At 35.1% G+C, this 21961-nt stretch overlaps 1 long non-coding RNA gene across 1 annotated transcript in view; it reads right to left on the reverse strand.

The window, feature by feature from the left end:
- Positions 1–4719: 4719 nt before the first annotated feature.
- Positions 4720–21961, reverse strand: part of LOC139127861 (uncharacterized) — a 78469-nt gene continuing 61227 nt past the window's right edge. The window contains exon 5 of the long non-coding RNA XR_011551152.1: positions 4720–4844. This is a non-coding gene — a long non-coding RNA (uncharacterized lncRNA). The remainder of the gene's footprint in view (positions 4845–21961) is intronic.

A 21961-nucleotide genomic window follows, 5' to 3' on the forward strand; every position in this document is an offset into this window, starting at 1 on the left:
GGTAAATATTATTCATGATATTGATCATTACACGTTAATGACGTTGCAAACATGTAGCAAAAGTTTATAATGAAACACATGAGCATTTTCGTTCATATCTGGTTTAAGGTTGGTCATCAAGCTTGCACTAGAGCCTTTCCCTGTGTTCGCACAGGAAATAACAGGGTCAAAAAATTGAGGAGTTTCTGTCCTTTATATAGGAAAAAATATATATATTACAATTAACTTGTTGTGGATGGATTGCTCTCAAATGATCTGAAACACAGTAATTGTCCATTAGCAACATATCTATGGCAAGATTTATGTAAATTTCTTGAACATACACAAGTATGAGACAAAAAAGATGACCACCATTTGCTGCCCAACTTGATCATCTTGGCAAAGGCACTCAACCAAGAAAGATATCTAAATATTGCACACTGAGTCATTAAAACAATCAGCGTCACAAAGACATTCAGCAGGATCATGTAAATTATTGCTTATTTGCATATTTGATGAATGTTTGTAATTAGGGTGATATGTCTAGAATTACTCCAGCAAATTTCATGAAACTTGGTACAGATCTTTAGCTCCTATAATTTTTAGAAGTATCATGTTAGTTGATTGTTAATTTGTGTATTTGATGAAATTCACAAATATGGTGTCATACGTCAAGAAATTCTGCAGCAAATTTGATAAAATTTAGTAAAGATGTTGATTTCAAAGTGTTGTAATAGAATGCAAAGGCATATGGCAGTATCATGTCAATTGACTGCTGATTTGCATGTGTAATGAACTTTCGTAATTAGGCTTATAGGACAAGAAATACTTCACCGCATTTCATGAAACTTGGTACAGCTGTTGAAGTCATGTTGCTGTAACAGTGAATAAAGACATTTTTCAGTGTCATGTTATTTAATTTTTAATTGCATGTTTTAATGAATTTTCTTAATAGTTGATATGTCCAGAAACATAACACCACATTTTATGAACTTGGTACAGATGTTAGTCTCAGAGTGCTGTAATAGACTGCTGTATTATTTACCAGTATCGTTTAAATTAATGGCTTATTTGCAAACATAATGAATTAATGGTGTAAGTTAGGTGAATGTCTAAAGGCACTGCATCAAATGTTATGTAGAAAGGTACATGTGATAATCTGTCAGTGTTATAATATGGTATAGAAACGTTTAACAACATCCTTTCAATTCAGTTGACTTATTTCAAGACCTGGCAGGCAAGATTGCCTTGCGTTTTTACCACCATTGTATGGACCAATTCCTGTATTGCGTTCTACCTAATTTTTAGCAGTAATTCCAGTTAATTCCTATCTTATCTTCATTTACTACTTTCAACCATTATTTCATTCAGATTTCCTTAGCTTAGTGTACAATATTGTTATCTTACCGTACTCGTCCTAGTATAAGCCCCTGCTCGTGTATAAGCCCCCCTACTGATTTTAGAGGATTTTAGAAAATGCATTACATGAGTGTATAAGCCCCTACCCTTGTGTAACTCAAAACAGAAAGGTTAGGAGGTATATTTAGTCATTTAACTTGGTAAAAATACTTTTAGATAGTAAGAAACTATTAAAAGATGTTAAAATAATGGGAAACTGGAGTTCCCTTGACAGCATCGTAAGGAAAATGACACATGTTTTTCCAGTACTGTCTTGGTTCTTTGACCCTACTCACCCCGTAACCTAAATAGAATTGTCTCACTCAAGTCCGCCATTGTTTATTTTCATTTACGGCCACGATGTTTTCATTTTCTAAACATGCAGTTTCTTTTGTTTGAAGCAATTATCCTTTCATTTGTGAAGACTTTCCTGGTTACTATTACAATTTTCACTGCTATGTTGTTGTTTTCACAAGATGTAGACAGTTTGATACTGGAATATTGAGTTGCCTTTCGGTGTAGGCAATACATGCCTGTTCACATTACTGTTGATCAGCAGCATACATGATGTCTTTGTTTCAAGTTTGGGTTTTTTTTCGATGCTGAAATTTCACCAGAATGTCACTTCTGTATTTAGAGATTGTACAATCAATTTCTTTGTATGTGTAAGTCTATTTTGAAAGCGATAGAAAGATTGAATGGTGTTGAAAAAATCGTGCATAAAATTAGCATAAATTAAGCGTCCATGTCAGATAACATGGGGTGCTCGAGTGTACTAAGCCCCTCCCCTAGTTTTACCGCCGTTTAGTGTTACCGAACCGGGGGCTTATACTCGGACGAGTACGGTAATTGCTATCAACTAAGTTTTGCTACTAATTCTAACCTCATTATTCTTACACTACTGTTATACCTTACAACCCCCCAAAATTTCAAGAGATGCATAAATGAACGCAAACCATTTACAAATTTGTCTTCTGCTTTTTTCAATATACATATACATGTCCCTTCCTTACAAATTTGGGCATAAAATCGCAATGAGAAAATAGTCTTTCAGCTATTTAACAGTGTGTGGAGCGTTGATAAATGGCGATTATACCGTTTATGTGTTTGCCTTTTCAAAAAACAAATTCTTGTAGGTTTATCGAACCAAACATTAAAACAATACTTGGGTTGTGAGGCCCATGACATCATTTGTGGCAGAACAAGTGTAAACAGTATGTCATTAGTGAAACCGAAACTCGTTTTTCTGCCTTGCAGACTGGTGCACCTGTACTACTGCAAAAAACTTGAAGTATTACAGAGGCAGCAGTGAAAACAGGAAATTTTACAGGATTACTTGCAGTTTTGCTTTCCACAAAACAAACAGTGACAGGTAAATTGCTTGAAGTCGTTTGCATTGTGTCAAAATGTTACTTAAGTTATTGGAAGTAATTTTGGGGAATTGGATCTGTTAACAGTTCAAATTTATCAAAGTGTTCAGTGCCCTATAGGTGAAAGTTGAAAAGTTACAAATACCCATTAAAACAAGTGTTTTTTGCTTACGTGTTTACATACGTGAGCATATGTCGCATCGTTGTCTGTCTGTCTGTCTGTCTGTGTGTCTGTGTGTGTGTCTGTCTGTCTGTTGGTCCGATATCTCAAAAACGGCTTATCCGATCAGAATCAAATCTGGTACTATATTCAGTTAGCAAATGGCAAGAACTGATAAGTTTTTAGTGGGTGTGGCTTGCATACTTTTTTCTTCATTTGCATAATTAATGATTTAGAAATAACGGATATACATTAAAAACGACTGCACACAATTTGATGAGATTTGCTACAAATGTTGATCACATCAAGATATATCAGCAGCGAGAAGCATTAAGGGGTGACATGAAAGATAGTTGCTAATTTGCATATTAATGAACTTTCCTAATTAGGGATATATGTCTGATTTGACTCCGTCAAACTTGACCAAACTTGGTATGTATATTAAAGTACTATGATTTAACATTATTGAAAGTCATTAAGCGTTTTAACTTTAGCCAATTGCTAATTTGCATATATAATGTACTTTCCTAATTAGGGATATATGTCTGATTTGACTTGACCAAAGTTGATGAAACTTGCTACATTTATTGAAGATACTATGATACAACATTATTTAAAGTCATTAAGCATTTTACTTCAGCCAATTCCGAATTTGTACATTTAATGCACTTTCCTAATTAGGGATATATATCTGAATTAACTTGATTGTAGTTGTTGAAACTTGCTATATACATCAAAGATACTGTGATATAACATTATTGAAAGTCAAAAGACATTTTAACTTCAGCCAAATCCTAATTTGCATATTAAATGAATTTTCATAATTAGGGATATTTATCTGAATTGACTGATCAAAATTGATGAAACTTGCTATGTACATAAAGAAGTCATTAAGCATTTTTCTTCAGCCAATTCCTAACTTGCATATTTAATTAACTTTGCTAATTAGGGATATATATCTGAATTGACTGGACCAAAGTTGATGAACCTTGCTTTATACATTAAAGATACTATGATACAACATTATTGAAAGTCATTAAGCATATTTTCTTAAGCCAATTCCTTATTTGCATATTCAATGTCTTTTCTACTTATAGATATATCCAAGGATTTACTTGATCAAAGTTGGCAAAACATGCTTTGTACATTGATGATTATACCAGGTTAAAACAATATCGAAAGTCATTTCATGTTTTCATATCGGCTATAATTAAATTTATAATTTGCGTATGTAATGAGCTTTCACAGTTCGGCATATATGGCTTGAAGGACTTTGCCAAAGGTAATTACCCATGCTATATAAAGTAGTGATACAATGACAGAAGTCAAAGAACTTTAATATTTTTACATATTACATATTACATATTTGTATACTTCATGAACTTTTAGAATTAATGAGCGGTGAATATTGTTCATTATACTGATCATATTACTTTCAATGAAGTTGCAAACATTTGGCAAAGGTTCAAATTTACATATAATGCAGTATATATAATGAAACACGTAAGCATTTTCAGTTCATATCTAGTTTCTATATGGCAAACATAATAAATTTTAGGATCTGATTTTAATTATCAAGACACAAGAAAAAGATAATACATTCCATTTTAAATCCACATAATGATAATGGGTTAATCGTCTTTAGTGCAAGATGAATCAAACAATAATACATGGTATATTCTATGTTATGTCAAAGTTAAAAATCTCTGTAAGGATTGTGTTAACATCAAATGAAAAACTGATACTTATACAAGCAGTATAAATTGTAATATGTTAACTCTGTTCTTACTTTACGTAAAGGTCTTTCTTGGTGCCTAGAATGATGACAGGGGGTGATTGCGTAGGTGTTTTGTTACCCTGTTCTTGGCGTCTGTCTTCTTCTGAAAGGTTTTCCATGGAATGCGAGTGTATCGACTTAATCCAAAATAGCAAAAAATCTGAAATCAAAGAGGAAATTCGAACTCTGGATATCGTTTTGTGGGTATTAAATGTAGACTATTGAATAAGTAAGTCATTTACTTCTTTCCTTTCATACACAAATTTAAGAAATCGAACACAAATGAAATCACATGTAGTTATCAATTTATTTAACTAACTCTCAACCACTGTTCTGAAGCACGACCTTGTGTCGTTTTTTAAAATGTGTTAGCTCATTCATGATACCACATCTACAAATTTACCTTGACTCTTTAAGCCCATTAGGTTAGTCATAGGACTTTCCTTATTAGAAATCTGATTAGCGTCAGCCCATTAATAGTGTCGGAATATTCTCATGATAAAGATGTAGAGTTAGTTTCTATCAAGACAAGAATTATTTAACCATTTCATCACGAAATCTCACTACACACGTCAACTTGAGTGTGGTGAATTGTTCAGCCTGACTTAAAGGCCAGTCAAAATAGGGTTAGACCCACCACAAATTGCAACAGAATGTTTTTCTTCAGAATCAATTTCAGAGAGTTACCAAGAACAACATATTAAAAGTTCACCATCGAATCCACCTTGGGGAAATAGGCATGATTTGCATACACTACGGCCAAAGGCGCCCCATTTGTACGTATATAGTGTCCCGTTTCGCCACGCATACGTGAAGTGCGCGTTCACAGAGTAAATTTCACCTCCCGCGTCATGTTGAAAATTTCGCCGTATTTCCTTGCTGCACACCTAAATATTAATGAAAGAGTAACAGGTCCTATTTCCCGTATATGCTGCCCTTACAATTATAATATTTTGGGAAGAATTTCACAAGGGAATTCCAAAAATACGTAAGCGATAACAGCCATATGCAAAATACGTAAAAACACAGTCAACAGCAAAACGATCTTAAACTCGTCATTTCATAAAAATAAGAGGGAAACTCAAAAAAAATAAAACCATAGAGTTTTAGTTACCCTTCATGATATCTGTCATACCAAATATTATAAAAAATAACAGCGAAATGAAAAAGTTAAACCAACGGTTTTTTTCAGATGTATTTTTCATTTTACGATGTGTCTAATCAGCTCGATTTCCCATAGAAAACAATGGCGTTTAATGTACTGAACAGACCGTACAACTCTCGCTCATTCAAGTTTCTCAATTCTGAACCAATGATACTGAAAAATTGCACAGTGTTTCTTTGATTTATATACAAAATTCCTGTCGTTTTAGTTTTTTGAATTTTTCGACGAAACATGTTTTAGTTGCATTTTATTTTTCGATCGCTGAATTTTTGCTCTTGCCCTCAATAAAATGGCGATCTTACGGCGTTTGCATATGCAGAATCAGGGTCTTATATTGACGCATTTTAATCGGTTAGCGTCTCTTAAATTGTACAGACCAAATACCTGTCAGGTTGTTGTAATTTACACCAAATTTTGGCGAATATCAACTATGAAAATTCCAGTAAACTGCAAAAATAATACAGAACAGAGGCGAACGGGCGTAGAGTCTCCACTGTAATCGTGCAGTGAACGTTATCGATCGATATTCTTTTGTCCGAAATTGTTACATTGTTGTCTCACTCACTCGCGTGTAGTTCCCCGTTCACAATGGCACCAAACTACGCCGAAGTGCACCAAAATGTACTATCACCAAAACGCAAAAAAGTGTCGTCGATATACTTTCAGTACAGGAAACTAACATATACCTTGATGTAAAAGTGTATAAATCAATAGACGGGTAATTGTGGAAATGTTTATGACGTGACCTCAACACACGAGCGCCCGGCACGAGCGCACCCAAACAGATTTTCGATCGATAATCTATTGAAAATAAATTGATACAATGTTCGCCGTTGTCAATAGCGACCGGCTGAAAGCGCTGTTCCATGGAAATAATGCTTCGCGGAATACCTTACACTGAGGCATACTTTGGGGCCGTGGGTGAGAAATCCGATACGGCGGCCAACCATCCGACAAAATAACATTATAGGCCATATATCACATGTTAAACAAGCTATTTCAGTGATTTCAAAGTCTGACACTAGTAATTTGGCTCGGAGAATCATTTTGGAGGTATAATGTTTTATATAGGCACTTCATTAATTTGCATAATTCCAATATGGCGGCCAACATTCCTATAAAAGACATTTTCGGTCATATACCACGTATTAAACAAGCTATTTCAGTGATTTTAAAGTTAAAAGTATATTTCTTTGGCATGGACAAACGATTTTCGAGATGCAATGATTTGCATTGGCACTTTGTTAATTTGCATAAATCCAATATGGTGGCCAACATTCCTACAAAGGACACTGTCGGTCGTATACCACGCATTAAACAAGCTATTTCAGTGACTTTAAAGTTTTAATATTTTTGTTGGGTATGAACACTTTTAGTTGTTCAATTTTTACAAAGGTCCTTTGATAATTTGCATAAATTAAATATGGCTGCCATATTGATGCCCCATTGCTTAATAGCTTCCAATATTAATAAGGGTTTGGTATAGTTTTTAGCACTAGGAATCTATCATGAAGAAACTGTTAGGTCCTTGGACATTTATTTTTACAATTTTGATTTTTCTATATATGACGTTAATGGTTGTTAGTCTTCTGAATAATATAGTCTCTTTCTGAATATAACATTGGATTCATCTGTGTACGGCATTTTTGTAATTTGTATGGGTGTTTGTAACGGTGTCAAAACATGTAATCTGTAATGTTTACTGTTAAAAAAAGACGCGTTCAAAATCTTTAGTTTTTAATTTAGACTGAACCCCCTTCTTATGGATGGGTGCATCTTTATAAGATTCCCTAGATGATAGGCAAGAAGTCATCACACTCATTATCTATGCTCATTCTAAAATGGCTGAGCTGAAAGACTGACACTCAAAAATGTGCTTAAAATCATGATTAGCAAAATAAAAATGTCTCTCATTCAAAATGTAAGAATTTTATTGCAAAAAGAAAATAGCTGTTTTGTTATTTAACATTTAAAGAACATAATATTAAAATTTAAGAAAATTTGACCCAGCCAGACTGGAGTTAAATTCTTTGGAAATCTTGAAATTTGGATAAAAGGGAAGCAGGAAATCGGGTGATTTTCATACATTTGCATACATTAACACTTCTATATCATGCAACTTACGACTGCTTGCCATACTAAAAGGTGTACCTAACCAATTTTTAATCTTTGGTTAACAAATTAATCAAAATTGGATGAATATTTGCAAAAAATATTTTCAGCAAAATACGCTGTGTTGGGTGCAGTGCCCTCTTAACAGTTTCTTCTTGATATTCCTAGTGCTTAAAGCTCTACCAGAACCTTATTTATATTAGAAGCTATTTGGACATTAATTTGGCGGCCATATTTAATTTATGAAAATTATCAAAGTGTCTTTTAAAAACATTGAACTGCCAAAGGTGTTTCTTCATGCTCAAGAACTATATTGAAACTTCAAAATGGCTGAAATGGATTGTTTAATACATGATATATGACAGAAAATGTCTTTTGCAGGTATATTGGCCGCCCTATTGGATTTATGCAAATTAACAAAGTGCCAACGCAAATCATCGCACCTCAAAAATCATTTGTCCATGCCAAAGAAATATACTTTTAACTTTGAAATCACAGAAATAGCTTGTTTAATCCTTTGACTGCTGTAATTTTTTACACCAAAATTTTAATGCAATATTTTACCAATTTCTTTGAACATTTCTGTACGTTTTTTTCATAATTTTTGACCAAGTGATATCTTTTTCTATCAGCTACAGTTTTTTATCAAAATTTTGGCAAAACTGTGGTACATTTTATAAAGTTGACAAAAATAGACTTTGGTGCCCAAAGGGTTAATACGTGGTATATGGCAGAAAATGTCTTTTTTGGGTATGTTGGCCACCATATTGGATTTATGCAAATCAACGAAGTACCTATGCAAATCATTGCATCTAGAAAACTGTTTGTCCTTGCCAAAGAAATATACTTTTAACTTTAAAATCACAGAAATAGCTTGTTTAATCCTTTGACTGCCGTAACATTTTACACCAAAATTTTAATGCAATATTTTACCAATTTCTGTGAACCTTTCTGTACGTTTTTTCATAATTTTGGACCAAATGATATCTTTTGTCATCAACTACAGTTTTTTATCAAAATGTTGGCAAAAAGCAGAAAAATTGACTGTGGTACATTTTATAAAGTTGACAAAAATAGACTTTGGCGCTCAAAGGGTTAATACATGGTATTATGACAGAGGGTATGCATCCATACTTGATTTTCGAACATCGATTGACTGACACTTATGCTGAATATACATAAATAAACTGCAAAGAAAGAAGCAATGTTTTACGAGCAACACTCATAAAATTTGAAAGCGAGCCGTAGGAGCGTAACTGATGAAAAGCAAGTGACTCAGGAGCCGCTCTCGATATAACTTCGAGGCTTTTCTCTACCGTACCTGAGTGCGTAAGTCATTTCAATTGATATTTGAGATAAATAATAGCCGTCTCGATCAGAATCTGAATTAGAGTTGTTCAGGGACAGGAGAGGTGGTGTTTTTTCTGTAGTTTCCGATTGTAAAGCAAGCAATTTTGAAGGTTCTTGAAATGTCGCTCATATATTTTTGGGAGGGTCACCACCTTGCACAACTGCAAAACCCAATAAGTGGTTGATATGGTCTAAATGACGGCTGAGGTTTGAAGCACACACATACACACACACACGTACACACACACACACACACTCTCTCTCTCTCTCTCATGGGTATTTAGGTATAATTGTACAAAAGGGAACGCGTAATACATCTGTTTATTTCGTTTTTAGCTCGCGCGTTCATACACGTTAGCTAACGTCGCAGCGTTCTTTGTGTCTGTGTGTTTGTGTGTCTGTCTGTCGTCTGTCTGCCTTTGGGTACTATATCTTAAAATAGCGCCAATGGCACTTGATCACAACTGGCACATTGTAAAACTACTCTATCTCTGGGTGCACCTGTACATTAAATACTAAATGGGTAGGTGCTGCGGCTGTGGAGTTTTTGCAGCACACACACCCGCACAATCATATCATATACATACAGACAAACTCAAAGACAGGCAATCTCAAACCTATAAGAAGAGTTTTCACAGGCGCATATACTCTTGGCCATATGGGAGTTTGAATGGGTTAGCTCTACATACTGACATAGAGGAGAGGTTGTTGATTGTGCCTGCACTTCAAATGTTAAAGAATAGCCACCTGGTATTTGTAGCTGACAGCTGGGGAAAAGTGACATGGGACAAGTATGGATTTTAACTGTAAACAAATTTTATTCAATATATAAACACTGAACAATCAAGCAGGCAATATATTGTAAATGGTTGTTGATGGTAGAAATGTAATGAGTAAATAAAATATACTGTAATGGTAGTAAGTGTAAAGTAAATATCGAAGCTAAATAAAATACTAACAAAAATGCAAATGTACTCTGATTGTAATGGAAAATGATTATAAAAATGTAGAGTAATCCAAGGGTTAAGTAATCTAAGCTCTAAAGTCATCACGCTAAGCAAACTTGCGGCAAATGTAAGGATATGCAAATGATGATAAAGTTACAAACTGTAGATACATTGAAAGGGGAAGTTCACCAAGGATGATTTTACATATGTTCAGGAAGTTTCATTTTAGGGCTTCATCAAGTCCATGTAATTTGAAGCATGGAAAAAAGCTTCAAGCTTGGGAGCTTGCAACATATGATATGGAAAGGACCATCTTCTGGTGTGTATGGCATTGTCCAGTCACCCAGGCTCAAACCAGGCTGTGCGTATTTACATAACTATTGTTGATACTGAGTATCCTTGCATAAACGATGAATCCCCTATAATAAATTGTCCACTGTCAAATTTCTCACTTGTTAGTAGTAAACAGCAGCACAGAATCTGACAGTGGACAGTTCATCATAAGTGATTCATTGTTTGCAAAGGATACTCAGTCTCAACAATAGTTATGTAAATATCCACAGCCTGGTGATCATAGGTGAGTGGACAATGCCATACCAATCGGAAGATGGCTCTTCCATATTATGTGATGGAAGCTCCAAGCCTGGAGCTTTTTGCCATGATTCAAATTACATGGAGTTGATGAAGCCCTAAAACCGAAGTTACTGTATTATTTATTGGTTTTGTAAAAACTTGTGTGAGTTATAAATGGCAAAAATAGCTTTTGCGAGGTGACTGATCACAAAGGTATATATTTGACCCCTTTTGATGCCATAATGCCATGGATTTATGAAGACAGTGTGTGGTAGGTCATCGAACATGAGCAGGTCATTAACAAATTTATCATTCAGTTTAAATCTGTAATGATGGAAATATACAGTTCATCTCCCGGGTGCAGAATTTTATCTAAATCCCGGGTGCAGAATTTTATCTAAATCTGCTCTTGTCATAAGGTGCCTCTGTAATGACATACAAAGGGAAATTAATGCATTGCATGTGCACTGTTTGCCTCTGGATCCAATACTAAATTGTGTACTTCCTTGATGTGTACTACCACGTACCAGAATTTAATATAGTTTAAAATGTTTGTTGCTGCTATCAACTACACTTTGCTGTTATTATTATTTAATACTGCTAACATATGTACTTCTATTGTCTCCATTTTTATCTGGACACAAATTACTTTGTTGGTTAACATGGTACAAGTTACTTTGTTCACCCTTGTTGGTTACATCAGTTACATGTTTGTTGGTACTATTACTTTGTTGGTTGTTACAGGTGTCACTTTCAAGAGTACTTTCTTTGGTTACATTTAAATTATGACATAGGTTACTTTGATTTACATGATACAGGTTACTATGTTTGCTTTTCTTGACTGTACTTTTATCTGTCATATCATGTGTAATATGTTGAGCCACAATGTTACTTGTATTTTCATTGGTTCATTGCACAAGGTCCATTCACGGTCTTTTGATGTAGCAAACTTTGTAGCTTGAGCACTATCCTGTAGAGAGACAAGAAAAAAATTATTCAGTTTATAATAATCAATAAGCATTCAACAATGAAAGTTTACAATTATACTTGTAATCATTAAATAGACATTACATCTATAAATGTACAAAACAGTGAAAAATTATGGAAAAAAACATCTAAAGAAATATATATCAGCAAAACATGACCATTAAAGTGCTTGACATTTACACTTATCAAATGAAAAGTTAAACCACAATGATGAATATTCCTTTCAAATTCAAAAATTTTTCAAACACTTTATGATCTCAAGTGTAGCAACAGCTTTCTCGGCATTCAGGAGTTCCTAATTTTACGGATCACAATGTTTTGTATGTTGTTCATGATAGTTTTTACATAGTTTTTAGAAATATTTGTTTAGTTTTATTACATTAATTATCTGTGTTTTTATGACATTAAAGGGATAGAAATATTTTCATTTCTGGTGGTAAACTTTTGCCACAAGAAATAATTAGGTGGCAATTCTAAAAATCTGGTAGCAATATGAATTATTACTGGTAGCAATATGAATATATTACCACAGATACAGAATACTTCTGCAGCATTCAGTCAGTGTTCACAGTATGACAACTATCATACATATACACTACAAGCTCCTCAAATTATGTGCCACATTTATGCAGTCTTTAAGTCATGAAGTCAAATTTGTTAGCCACACAAATACAAATTTTCCTTGCAGAAGAAAGCATTCGGTAGCATAGTGGCAGTGTACTGGTAGATGCAAGTATTGTGGTGTTGTGTCATAGTTGTGATCAAGCAGGCTCAATAACATCTTCAGCATAAGTATTTTTCTTGAGACAAAAAGGGTTAGGCCAAAATCCTTTAAAACAAGACACAATGATATTGTTCAATTCAAATGTTTTTAAGAGTAATAATAGTTTTAATGATAATGATAACATTGTAGCCCAGGAACATTTTCATTTGATATTTTGATATGATCAAGAAATGTCTGGTGATGTTCACTATACATCATTAAAATGGAGGAATCTGCTGAAATATTAAAATCATTCAGAATCACATCATTTCTTGCAAAAGTTAAAGCAGTTTGAAATAGTCCAAATGGATAATTTTAATTGTTTTACTTTTGAATTGTTGCTTTGTTAAGTAACCATGCAAAAATTGCAGCTCTAAAAAAACATTTGAAATGGATATGCTTACTGCAACTACTGTTGACAATTTCCCTTTGCCATAACTGTTAATAAAATTTAATTTAAAACTGTCAGTCAAGCTAAATGCCATTTAGTTGGAAAGCACCAAGAAATTATACCTATTACCATAAGATTGTACCTATTGGACCTCCCTAGGTGGTTTCTTTTGAACCATAATTGTGTACTTAAGGGGTCACATAAGATGACCAGATTTGACCTTTCAGAAAACCTCAAGTTTTTCTCCTTTTTCCTTGTATTATGACTCTGTTTGTGAAAGTTTCCTTTGAAATAATGGTTTTTACTATCAAACTGACTAATTGCAGGCCAAATTTTGATAAAAGCAAGGTAGGTAAAACTTGGACTAAAAGGACGACCGGTACGCGGGACTAGAGGCAAAGCCAAGCCCAGCCTCAGTCAGTGTATTCCATGGTCGTTACTAGTACGTCCATGATGTATTGTAGCACAGTATCGAACAGCAACAATGTTTGCTTCACGTACCAGGGAATTTGTAACTTTGTAGAAAGGAGAGTAAAGTGTTTCAATACATTGCAACTTTGTAGGAAGGAGGGTAAATTGTTTCAACACCTTACAACATTTTATTATAGCTATAGTTTTCTGTTGGGGAGGCATCGTGACATGATTTCATGAGAAGAAAAAACATATAGTATGTCAATATTTTGCCATTTGTAATTAAAGTGTATACGTTGTCTACACGTCACCCACGGTCCCTATCAAGCCGCAACTCAAAGTGATAAGTTTCTCTTGCATAGTATCAATATCATTTTGATGAGGCGGCCTGCAGAAGGAGACTTCAGCATGTAGCATTTCACTGAAAACAGCCCTTTGAGAGAATGGTTACACTCAATGCAACATTTACGCATGGTCCCTCTGTGATTTATGCAAATAAACTTAAAACTATTCACGACCACAACCTCACCTATCGCTCTCATCCATCGTGACGTCATATATATAACAACAATCATGCCCCACACTCTTCTCTATCGCACAATACACGAACAAAATGTCACCAAGCTTCTTTCCAATATAAATAATGATAATTTATACCATACCTTTGTCTTGACCTACGGTAGGTCTTCTGTTCTTGATTTCGATATCAAAGCCAAGAGTCCTTTGTTCTCTCACTGAACGGGTTGCTCACACCATACACGTTTTGATCCACATGACACACACAAAAGAAGTTCCGTAATAGCCCATTCCGGCCATTTTCAAACCACACTGTTGTCAGTGGGGTAAACAATATTCGCAACAATCACATTTCCAGGCTAATAGACTATGTTTTACGAAATCACACGTTCTTATCACAAAATAAAACTATCTTTGTCTTTAAATCAATGCGCCAGTAAACAGGTCCAGCAGCTAGTTATGTCATCAAGTCGGGTAATAAATGTTAAGGGTCTTAACAAAAGTGAGAAATCTAAAACATTAAATATGTTGTTTTTTATCAATTTTATCACCAAAAGTTCATGAAAATCTCTGATACTCTGAATCAGCCATCCTGCATATTTCTAACATTCATCAAACCCTCATTTCTGTTCCACAACTCATAAAACAGTCCACAATGCAGGATTGGTGTACATTCCAAAACTACATATATGAAAGACCCCTAAAATCAATTAGTTAAAAAGGGGGGTTAGAAATTTCGCAAAACTATCTAACCGCCACTCCATTTGGCTCCATTTTTCCGAATTGGAACCTTGAAACCAGTCTGAATATCTGTACCAAATATCAACGCAGTCTGTTCAGCGGTTTTTTGACTTTTTGTCGTTTACGGAAATGGACGACATCTTTCACCGGTTGAAACTACAACTATATCACAACTTCCAGTTGTGATAAAAAAGCTTTATTAGATCAGAATCAAATCTGGATACCCAGATCGCCTTTACCATAATTGACGAAACTTGCTATGTAAATCATAGATACTATTATACAACCTTATTGAAAGTCACTAAGCATTTTTACTTCAGCTAATGTCTAATTTGCATATTTAATGGACTTTCTTAATTAGGGATATTAGGGATATAACCTGTTAACTTTACCAAAGTTAGGGAAACATCCGATGTACATTGAAGATACTGAGTTCAATAATATTGACATTGAACAAACTTTCCAAATTAGGGACATATATTTGATTGGGAGGATCGAAGTTGGCGAAACTTGTCATGAACATATGAAATACACTGATATTACAATTATAAGGCTGTTTTTGCAGTTGTAGATAACGTTATTGCTTAATTTACATATATAACGAACTTCCTTATCAGGGATATATATAGGGATTGACAGAGATATTTATTATTGTATTGACAAAAACGTACATAATTTACACAGGTTTACACAATTTACATATTAAAGTAACTTTCGCAATTAGGAATATAAGACTGGAAGGACCCTGAAAAAGTTTATGAAACATACTTTGTGTATTGATATATTGATTGACAATTATTTCGTATAAGTGAAAGATAGTTTGCATTTTCATGTCAGCTAATTTATAATTTCTATATCTAACGACCTTTACAGTTTGGCATAATCGCTGAAGGACTTGACCAAAGGCAAGTAACCTTGGTATATAAAGAGACAATACCATGGCACAGTCAAAGAAATTTAGTATATTTATTTCAGCTAATTAAATATTTATACACCTAATGACCTAGAAATTAATATGTTGAGAATATTGTGCATAACGCTTTTAATGAAGATGGAAGCATGAGGCAAAAGTTCAAATTTGCAATACATACTGAAACAAGTGACATTTCAGTTCATATCTGGTTGTGAACAGCAAAGTTACTACATGTCCTTAAACGTATATAGTTTGACACATTATGACATTATGAAATTAACAATAGGGACCAAACCTTCGGGCTTGGTCCCTATTGTTAATTTTTTTCGGAATTCAATATTCTTCTTTCTCCTCTTAAACTTCTTCTCCTTCCGGAACCTTTTTGCTCATCTACAACTCAAAAATCGCGTGACGTAAACTTCTCAAACTTGCAGAGCTAATAGATACACATGAGTACTCGTGGATATTAACCAGAACGTTTGATCGGTCACATGACCTACATTTTCCTAGTATGCTCATCTACAGGCTTCATTGACTTCAAATTTGTGTGTGGCATGTTTGCCTTCTGCCCTGAAGTTTAAGCTTTATATTGGATTTCTGAAATCTCATTAAAACTCAAATAATCTTCTCAAGAATCAGCATGCACAGTGATGTTTGAGTTTGAGCAAGTACTCAAATAACTTATGTCTGCAAAAAACTTAGGAATTCCGTTTAGTTGAGCCGTATGGCGGCCATATTGGATTTTACAAAAAATTGGTTTAAAATTTTGAAAGTCTTGTTCTTAACGATGACATGGTTGTTTTAGTCGAAACTTTGCATGGCGTATTATGTTGATGAAGTTTACAACAGCTGTGAACAACTGTTCAAAACATGACAAACATGACCGTCATGCTGGAATATGTCTTAGCTCATTATTCATTTATAAATCACTTTTTGAGCTCAATATTTTGGTAGAAAGGTAATGCGATTGATCTTCATGAGTCTATAGGACACCAAAAACTATCACAAATATTTTGGTAATTTTGGATGACCTTTGATCTGTTTTTTTCACACCTCTCATTAAACATGCATGTACTTAATTTTTGCAGTATGAAAAAGACCAGGGATAACAGTTCGTAGACAAGGTTTTAGTAATGGTCAGAAGTTTCCACAATTATTTAGACAATTTTCCGGATGACCTTTCACATGTTTGTGATCAAATCATCAAAAATTCATGTATTTAATTTAGCAGTATGAAAAAATAACACAGTGACCAGCTTTGCACAAATGGCTAAATCTGACATTAAAATGGTCCAATAATCATTTCATTCAAGGTAATATATTACCAGGTCCATGGGACAATGTGAATTACAAATTTTAAGTAGGACCATCCTGAACCACTGATAATTAGTGATGGTAATGATTAGCTGATCTCAGAAATATTATGACAATTTGGTATGACCTTTAGCCTTGTTTTGGCCTTGCTTTCCCCAGGCCTAGCTCATTATGTGCGTATATAATTTTAGGCTTCATACACATGCCAGAGAAATGTTGTTTCATGTATATTCACCGAAAATTTACCATGATGGCTTTTCAAAAATGTCTGCATTATTTTAGGTGACCTTTGACCTATTGTTCAAAATCTAGTTATTATATAGATATCTGCTTTTATGTGATCGAAAAGTGCTTTAGACTTTAAATTTGGTGTAAGGAGTCACAATGGAGTAGACATGATGATAAATTAGCCATAATGGCTGCTACTCCTTTCCACATTTATTATTTGCATACCTAATTCTGAGATTCCTAGTGATGGTAGAGAAATATTTTTTGTGAATATAGGCTACAATACGACCAAATATTTTGCATAATTTTGGATGACCTTTGACCTACTTTCGCGTGTTTCACAGTTTTATTAGGATATTTGACTGGGCAGAATTTGAAAGTACGGGGGAAATCAAACAGCTGACTTGGTTCAAGTACAATGTAGGCAATTTTGTAGTACAATGTAGCCAATTTGCGGATGGAAGACACATTCGACAAAATTTAAATTTTGAAGAGCAAGATGTCAACTGCCAAGCTGTGTTATCAAAGTCATCCCAAGTTACAAAAATCTCGGGCGCTGAATTTCCAACTTTCGATCTCTGAGAAGTCGGTGTTCTGCAATTGGGGCTTACAGTGTCGAGAGAAACACATGTTACATAATAACAAGTTTAGTCACACAGGCATTAACCTCACCGCAGTCGGTTATGCATTCGATTTCATTGGTAGAATTCGCTCCGTACATAACTCGCCTATCGGCTTATGCTATATGTCGCGAATTGTACAAACATCTCTTGTACCCGCCTGCTGCATAGATTCCTGCCTGTGACTGAACTTCTCTTGTCTCCATAAGATGTGGCATAACTTGCTCCATCAGAGCTGTTTTTATGTATGTCATTTTACCCCTATCATGACCTGAGTTTGGTTAATCAAGAACATTCTTATTGTAACTGTCGTTCATGTCCTTGAAACCGATTATTCATGTTTACAACTTTCTGGAGGTTCAATTAATCACAAGTGGAGATATTTTTGAACAGAGATTAGCAAATCGATGGAAGCTCTAGATTGTTCTTATATTCTCTTATATAGCTATTTAAGAATCAATACTGTGAGGGCACAGTTTTAAGTTAGACAGTTTGGATCATGTCTATAACATGCTACTTCAAGACTCAAGCAGTGTTAATTCAACGACTTTTTCAAGAAATTCACAGCAACGCACGATTTATTTTATAGACTTGCGCATCCTCAAGCCTGCAAGCAATCCAAAGCACAATGCAATTTTTGTCTTACTGTCTGACACAACTCTGAGACTGGAGCTTCGTGCCGTCAAAGCTGAGACAAGTAGCCTGTGAACTTTTACAGTTTATCCCTTGACTCAGTGATTATTTTCATTTTTAAAATAATTATTTTTTTAAGGAAATTGCTGAGTTCACCTTTTTTCTCAAGTAATACTGTCAACATGCGTATTACTAATATAGGTCTATATCTCTGATCAAGCCCGGACAAGGAGAACTGCTACTTTGCTACCTTATCTGATGACGGTGTGCTTCAAAATAATGTCTCTGTTTAATTACACCATCAACCATGTAGTTGCCTGCTACTTCATCAGTAAGGCTGCGTTAACAAATACTAGTGGGGATTGGAGGAATTCAGAGGATTAAAAATCATATAAGCATATATAGGATTGACCTGAAAATAATTTGGTTCCCTATTATCTTTAACACTTTCAGATTTAAGTTTGATATGTAACCCAATAAAAAATGAATAATATCTCTTGTCATCCAATGGTTATAATGTTACTACTAATTAAACCAAATATGAAAAAAAAAAATTTGTCGCATTTCATTACTTTTATTTCGAAAAAAATCTAAATCTGGATGAATGTCATTGAATTTATAAGAAAAAAAAACAAGTAGGCCTTGTAACGGGGCTGTCAGTTTGTCCACAAGCCTGTATAATGTTTTGGCCATGTGTTACTTGCAGCGGATAAATTTAGCGTTAAAATTCCTTTTATTTCTTTTTTAAGCATGCATATTCATGCTTCCAGATGAAAGCTCTATACATTAGTGATTAACTCTATGGGAACTCATTGACGCCCTCTAGTGTCAGACGTGTAGGGGAAGTTCCAGTGTTGGGACTGCGACATTGCAACTCACGAGGTTTCGTTAACACAAAACCTGCGTATAATGCACAATTACTCTGAAATACGCAAAATATTACGTCTACATAATCTAATACTCACTTGGTCCACACAGCATGGCCTGAACGTGGTTCAGCCCTGGACTAAAATACATGTAGAACAAATGCATGCACCTGCATGCAAATTTATCATGATATTGTAACATGCGAGACTACAGTCCACTGCAATTTTCAATGCAATATTGTATCTTATCATCACAAAGACATGAAATTCACATGTCCGTCGAGTCTATGTTGTAATGAAGTGCAATACAGTTAATTATTTAATTATGTTGCCTGTTATGTGGACAATGTTGAAGGGTGACGATTTTTCAAGTGGCATTCTTGAGGTCTCGCTTGAATGGTATTATCGTCAGTTTTTTTTTCTTTGAACATGAGGTCATTCTGCTCACGAATGTTCATGAGTCCCCTATCACGGCATGGGCAGTGGCATAGAATACGATGGTTTTCAATCGGGCTCGAACCCACAACGCACGGTACCCAATCACCTAGCAGCAGAGGCCGCAAACAGAACCGTTCGGCTAAATCCCCAATCTCAAAAAGATTGGTTCAATAACCGAGCTAAGGATGTTGCAATTCTGACTGGGCCCTCGCCACTCGATCGCCGTAGAGCTCGTGAAGCACACACGAACACAGAAAGTGCCAATATCCCCAGTCATTGGTATTGAAGACCCACAGATTTATATTACTTTTAGTGAACAGAGCATGCGCATTAAAGCAAATTCAATTGCAAAGATATATTGACATTTTGTTGATGCACCGTATCTAATTTGTATTACTACAGTGCACAAAGGTGAGGTTACAACACAACTGTGTACTTGAACAAGCAAATGCTGAACAATTGTGTGTGACACAGTTTGCATTACATCCAAGGCTTATACTGAGCATACTGTGAGAGTATTGAGCAACAGAGAAGGTTAATTGCATCAGTGATCGCATTTGTAAGAAGAGTACAGTTATGTTTTAGTGATCGAGGCAACAATGTATGGTGACACAACATTGAAATCAAGGAGATATTCAGTGTAAGTTTCATCTATTGATTATACAGTGTATGATAATGTGCGCTCCCCCGTAGTTAGGGGATTTACGAGTGAGAGGTACCAGTCTGGATTGTAATGCTTTCAGTAACTGAAGCTGACACACCAAGATGTAGATTTAACACAACCTTGTACTTTATTGCAAGATGGCGACCGTAACGTTACCGTCCAAGGTCTGATCTCAAGTCTCTCTCTAGTCTAAGCTCTCTACAAAGTTAAATACATATTCAAACTTACATAATTACAAAAGTTATCACGTGGTAATTTTCCCGCCAGTCTTTGATTGTTTCTTAAGATTAAATAAGATCACACCATGGAATATCCCGTTCTCGATTGTTCTCATTGAAATCTTAACCAATAATTAATTAAACTATCACACTATCTCTTATCTGCTTCTCGTACGATCTGAGTCAATGACCTTCACACGCCTTGGCCACGTGAGGGACGCTTCGAGATAAAATCTCTACAGGGAGGGGCGTTACACTCTCCCACCTTTTTTATAACCAGCGTCCTCGCTGGTCAAAACGAGTGATGAAGCATGGCGATAGCTGACAATTGCAATCTACTTAAAATAAAAAAAAATACATTAATCGTAAGGCAGTGTGGTTAATATACGCAAAAATCACATATTTACAAGTTAGCATAAAGTCATTATTTATGCACCTACAAAATTACAGACTAACCTTAACGCATCTAAAATACTTACAGAAATACTAATAAAATCGCTAAAATACATCCAACTACAAACCCAAAGTTCAACTATTCTACATAAAATACAGAAAATCGACGAAAATCATTCGAAAATCGTGTCAAATATCAATGAAAATTTTCTTTAATTTGTGTGAAAGGGGTGGGTTAGCTGGAAGGGTGGACATTGAGAAGGATGACGTAATTTTGCTTGGTGTATTCTGATATCACGGTCAAAGGTCAGGGTAACCATAGTAACGACCGTTAGGCATCACTAGACTGCAACAAATAGCAACTTCTGTGCCAACATTCGGGGCTCTTTCTATCTCCAAAATCTTCATAAATCATAAAACAACAAAAAGCAAAACATCAACAAAACATCATCAACAACTTCAAAAACTCCAAAATAAACGTGATAAACCTCAATATCGCCTCATCTCCAAAAAACTCAATTCCTCAGGCCATTCGGTCAAATGCAACGCAAGGGACTTGTACTACGGAGCAGTAGGTGAATTTTTGTAGACATAATGGCAGACGAAGCAGACGATAACTCTGACCAAAATATATATCCTGAGGACCGTTATTATAATTGGTCTAGTCTACAATGGGTGCAACATCTGAAAAGTGAGTTTTACTATCCGGACGAAGTTGGAGAGAGTCAACTTCCACAACCAACAAGCGACCGTGCACAACCGAACGTCAGGGAAGCAACTGTAACTCCGGAACAGCAGACGACATCTTTGTAGCAATTTTATTTCAACAATCGCGCGCGTTCCACTCATATCGCGCGTGCCGCATCCCTCAAAATTTACCATAGAATTAGTTTATACGGACGATTAATGGAGGGAGGTGTATAATAATAGGGTTATACACATTGGACTCGCCTCCGGCTCATCCAATACGTCACTCACTGAGCCCTCGTCCATACAGGACCATATTTTGTGAATAACCCTATAGTATTGACCGC

This window comes from Ptychodera flava, unplaced genomic scaffold (genome assembly GCF_041260155.1).
Source record: "Ptychodera flava strain L36383 unplaced genomic scaffold, AS_Pfla_20210202 Scaffold_38__1_contigs__length_1544198_pilon, whole genome shotgun sequence".
NCBI classification, from domain to species: domain Eukaryota; kingdom Metazoa; phylum Hemichordata; class Enteropneusta; family Ptychoderidae; genus Ptychodera; species Ptychodera flava.